Genomic DNA, 6,000 nt, shown 5'->3' with positions numbered 1-6,000 from the left:
TCCCTGGGTGAGGATCAAAGGCCTCCCATCAGCTTGGCAAATGGCCGAAAACAACCACACCCTCCTACCCACAGGGGAGCTGTGCCGGTCTTGACACCTCAATACTGCCATAAATTAGAGAGGAGGAGAATCTATCTCTGGCATTCTACTATGGTGAAAGGAATGCCTTTGTTTCAGAGGTTTTTTTGCCGTCCAAAAACTTAAACATCCAACAATGAACATTGGGACAATATATTTCAACATCCAAACGTTGGGAATGATGAGAAATGGAATATGGAAAATTAATGTCTATTTTGTGATTATAAAGGCGTTATAACGAAAACATTGTGACTTGAAGAGCTTTTACACTGTGTATATCACGTTTACATCCTTTACGTTGTGTAGAAAATATCAAGGAGGAAGACAATGTTTTCGTGAAGATAGGAATGTGATTTAGCTTTCTAACAAAATCATAGTGATGATAATACTTTTGCCTCGTAACTAGCCACGCCCGTGGGAGCTCAGAGAGCGTGTCAGTAGGACGGAAACGGCCCTCTTTACCAGAGTGCATAAAAGATTGTGATAAGAATTATCAGATCAGACTAGACGGACCTCAAGCTGCAGCTTTTGTCCATATTGGTCCCGACCCTGAAAATCAACACGAGGTGAAGACGACAAAGTTGCCTCCACTAACAATCAATGTTACTGCTGAGTAGCTGTTCTAAGTACTGTATCTAAGAAGGTGAATTTAAGTGGGACCATCCTGTTACTCTCTTCAAACCAGCGTCTACAACACTGCTCTCATCACCCCACAGGGGATCATCGACACGGCTGATTAGCCGTCCTCAGAAGACCACTTCCAGAACGAGTGAAATTAAACAGACAATTAAGAAGAAGGACATTGTGATTTCTTGTGGACAATCTGAGCCTTACATCTAAAAGGCCATCCGAAAGAGAAGGTCCAATCGACCCCTTCCCACGAAGGCCTGGGTCCAACAGAGATACACGACGAAGACCTCCAACACGTAAATACATGCATTGCTTTTCTTCCCAAACGGGCGGCAGTTCCGGGCAAATTATTAGGATTACTGTAAGCGTAGGTCCATGTGTATCCAAGTGTTTTCTCTCTCTCTTTAACTCGCCATCTTTTGTAACAAGTGTCATATTGTGTTAGTCTGCTAGGGACCTGTTTTCATTGTATTAAGTTTATAATCCCTACCTATACCGTGTACGTGTTTGTATCTTGTGTTATCATTTTTAATTAGTTAGTAAATAAATAATTAAATCAATTTGTGTGGTACGGAATGATCTTTAAGACCCGGGTTTGTGCAGACTTAAAGAGTCTACGACTTTCAGAATGAGACTGATATGAGGTAAGTGATTAATAAATGACTGTTAAATAATAAGAGATATCTAGATATCTTTAGAGTTAATTCGGGAAACAGTAACTCGTTAAACAACTTTTCCCGTGGTGCCCCAAATTCCTAATGAGTTAATTGTTACATGATTAATTTCATCTAGTAACAATTAAACATAGTAGGTCATTATTCGATAAATAATAGTCATCACAATAATGAAAGTCACGTCACGACAAGTGATAAGCAGTAATGGGCAGTCATTACCATCATGGGACTTATATTAATTGTTTTATTCTGTGTTGTTACAGCATTCAACCCACATAATACATAGTGCATTTAATGTTGTAAAAAATTATCGAAACCAAAATTAAAAAACCGTCATTATTTTGTCATAATCAAACCGAAATGAACCGACCTCAAAAGCACTAACTACCGGACGTTGAAAATACGTATTTTCCGGACGTTGAAATCAGGTGCATTTAGGTGCTGAATAAAAGGTGAAAAGACGTATTTTCCGAACATCAAAAATACCTATTTTCCGGGTGATGAAAAGACGTAATTTACAGGCATTGAAAAATACTTATTTTTCAGTCATTGATTATATGGCCAAATTTCAACTGCACACACATTCTCAATGAAGTAAGCATTATATCACAATAAAAAGAAAAAGAAAATTGCAACAGAATATTTAATATTGCTCTCATCTGTCACATGCACTTATGTTAGTTTTTTCAAAAACCTTACAACTGGCAGCGATGATGTTCAAAGTAGTCCAATCTACAGAATAAAATAAAAGACCACTTCAACGACAATAACGTTCTCAGTAACGGTTACAGACACTAGTCTGTATGCATGTTCAGGCTGCTGCATGTCTGTATGCATGTTCAGGCCGCTGCATGTCTGTATGCATGTTCAGGCCGCTGCATGTCTGTATGCATGTTCAGGACGCTGCATGTCTGTATGCATGTTCAGGCCGCTGCATGTCTGTATGCATGTTCAGGCCGCTGCATGTCTGTATGCATGTTCAGGCCGCTGCATGTCTGTATGCATGTTCAGGCCGCTGCATGTCTGTATGCATGTTCAGGCCGCTGCATGTCTGTATGCATGTTCAGGCCGCTGCATGTCTGTATGCATGTTCAGGCCGCTGCATGTCTGTATGCATGTTCAGGCCGCTGCATGTCTGTATGCATGTTCAGGCCGCTGCATGTCTGTATGCATGTTCAGGCCGCTGCATGTCTGTATGCATGTTCAGGCCGCTGCATGTCTGTATGCATGTTCAGGCCGCTGCATGTCTGTATGCATGTTCAGGCCGCTGCATGTCTGTATGCATGTTCAGGCCGCTGCATGTCTGTATGCATGTTCAGGCCGCTGCATGTCTGTATGCATGTTGGAGTGTGTGCCTGTATTTAGTCTGTTGTTTATCTACCTTAGTTGAATGCAATGACTGTAAGTCGCTCTGAATAAGAGCGTCTGCTGAATAACCAAAATGTAAATGTAAAAACAAACACTTGCAAAGCATGCTTATTATTATTCTAATGAGCTTCTCCCCCAAACAAGTATCACCAGCGTACCTCTGTGTGTAACAGCAGTGTTTGATGCACTTCATCCTCACACAGCTGGGCAAACAGTTCCGAAAGTTTTTTACTGGCCAATGCTTGGCGATGTAGCAGGCAGTGGAAAATTGCGCACCCCGGGGCTTTTTCCTTCAATCGGCTGTTAAATCCCTTGTTTTTGCCCATCAACGCTGCAGCCCCATCAGTGCAGCATGCAACAATATTCTCGTGCTTCTTGTGCAGCTGGTTTTGACAATCTCCAGCCATTTGATCAATTCTGTCTTTGACAGTGTTGTCAGAGAGTGGGACGGTTCTCACTTTATCCACCACCTGTGGGTCACACAGCCTCTCTACAATTTTCAGGCAGGCGGGTTTGATTAGCTGCTCTCCAATATTGTGCGGCTTTTTAGCCTTGGTAATTAATAGCGAACACTCAAATGATGCCTCCGTGGCACTGTGTAAATCACTGCCTGCTCTTTCAAATGCTTTTCTGATGTCAGTGGATCTTTTTGATAGTGCCAACTGCTTCTTCCTCTCCAAAAAATCCTGACCTTCACCAATAGTCTCCTGGTGTTTTGTTTCCTGGTGTCGTTGCATTTTGCTTGGCTTCATGCTGTCATTAGCTAGCTTCTCGCCACAAATGACACATTCTGGCCGAGTCCTGTCCTGTCCTTCAATAAAACCAAAATTAAGATAACTCTCGAGATATAGCCTTACTTTCTTTTTGATGATGAGTCATCAGCACTTTTACGTTTCTTAGACATGTTGTTTTATTCATAAAATAGTGATGCTCTGACTGCAGGAAAAACGAGCTGCTAGCTAAAACTGATTGAGCGCGGGTCATTGACGTGCACAATTTTTTTTCCTGGGGAATTACCGCTTTTACGTTTCTCTGACATTATTATAATTTTTTAGATCTGCCTTGGCATTGCAAGCATATGATTTTTTATAACATTTTAAAATGTATTAATTTTACAATTAAATTATAGTGGAACATTTGACCTCAAAGCAAATGAGATCACGCATCCCCCCTGTGAACTCTGGCGCCCCCCTAAGGGGTAGAGTATAGTACAGTATAGTTTAATTCAGTAGAGTACAGTACAATTTAGTTCAGTAGAGTGCATTAGAGTAAAGTAGGGTACATTACTTGAAATACGGTACACTGTACTTTACTTTTCTTTACTGTACTTTACTGTGCTCTACTGTATTGTACTGTACTGTACTATACTATACTTTTCTTTACTTTACTGTGTACTTTACTGTAATGTACTGTACTCTGCTGTGCTCTACAGTACTGAATTGTGCTGTACTGTGCTGTCCAAACTTGTGAAACATAGACGGCTATGATTGGGCCAAATATAGGCCGGTACGGACCGGATGTCTGAGGACGTTGAAATAAAGGCCGGTCCAGACCGGACAAAATCTGAACCAAAAATAGACGTCTATGATTGGTTCAGATTTGGTCCGGAACGCACCAAAAATCTACGTCCTTGGACGTTGAAATCAAGGTCAGTCCAAACTACAAAAAAGAAAGGCGCCACAACAGGACCAAAAAAAGAGGCCTAAATGCTTAGTGGGTGACTTATAGGCTACTGTAAAACGCTGTGCTCTTGTGTAGGCTATATTAGCTGCCTGGCTACTGCTTGTGGTTTTCCCCCCTATTTTTCTTCCCTCCTTTCAGATCAAAGTTTGGCCGCCGCTAGCTACCATTAGCAACCACATCAGAGGGGTTGTACTGGGGTGGCTAAGCCCCTAGGGTTCCCTGCCCTCTGTGAGCTAATGCTAAAAAACCTGGATTTTTTTTTGTTCATGCAAATACAGCAGATATGTCATCACTGCCATTAGAAGGTGATAAACTGAGCGGTCTGGTATTACTACAAACACAGAGACATGGTAGGCCTGTTCAAGAGAAACACACTTGAACCTAATGTCTTTCTGTGCTGCCAGAATTGATACAGAGTTGATTGTCTTATTGTTTCACACTTTGATAATTGTTTTATTTGTTAGTTGGATCTAATTCCGCTGTCAGGATGTGCAAGAGGAATATTTCGTTTTTTTCTAGCGCCAGACACTTTTGATTGAATACAGCCCTCTTTTCTATGAAATAAACCCACTTTAGGTCTAGAACGACCTCATACAGTGTTGATGATGTTTTACCAAAGGGGAGTTAAGTGTGTAAACCATGTGACATGACACAGACAGACGCATGCCTATCAACACAAGTGCAAACAAAGATATCACAAGGGATTTTTCATCCTCCCTCTTTCAAGCCAAGGCCAAACAACACACATATTTCTGTTTCCACCCGCTGCCAAAGCATTTTATCCTCTGATGATTTCCTGTAACTCCAGCAATCTGGAAAAACAGGAAATACATTGTTGATAAAGTGATGGGCTGTCCTCAAATTGATACGTGACAGGCCCTGTTTTTACTGTGCTGCTGGGGCGAGGTGGGGATACAGTTCAGGATAGAGGAGCAAAATGAAGTGGTGTGGGTGGCCCTAACCGCTCTGGGTTTCATCATACAAAACACTGTGGAGTGGGATACAGGGGTTTGGTCATGTAGGGGTTAACATGGAGAAAAACAGGCACATATAGACACACACACACACACACAAAGGCACAGACATGTGGACCACTACACTAAAATGCCTGTCATGGGGTTAAGCACCATCCCACTAACCCTGAGATGTCTTCAGTATCCCTGTCAGATGTGTAGCATTTCCCCCAAGGGGAATCTCAGCCACCATTCCAGACTGGGGAATGCTGGCAGGAATTTACCGCCGCTGAATTCTTCACTCTTTTTATTTATATTAAAAAGGTTTAAAAGTCATGACAGGGAAACGGTTAGCAGCATCCCTAGTGACACCTTTGAGATGTTATTCAACTACTACTAGCTTTGTCTTTCATTTCCGTTTTCTTTCGGAAAATAGGGTGCACGTTGCTCCTTCTCTCTTTCTCTACCTATTTCTCTCTCTCTCTCTCTCTCTCTCTCTCTCTCTCTCTCTCTCTCTCTCCCTCTCTCTCTCTCTCTCTCTCTCTCTCTCTATCTCTCTCTCTCTCTCTCTCTCTCTCATGGGTAATTTCAGTAGGATTGTCCTCATTCTTCAG

The sequence above is a fragment of the Coregonus lavaretus genome, assembly GCF_964263955.1.
Source record: "Coregonus lavaretus genome assembly, contig: HAP1_SCAFFOLD_2686, whole genome shotgun sequence".
NCBI lineage: Eukaryota > Metazoa > Chordata > Actinopteri > Salmoniformes > Salmonidae > Coregonus > Coregonus lavaretus.
Note: the sequence above shows the minus strand (reverse complement) of the source record.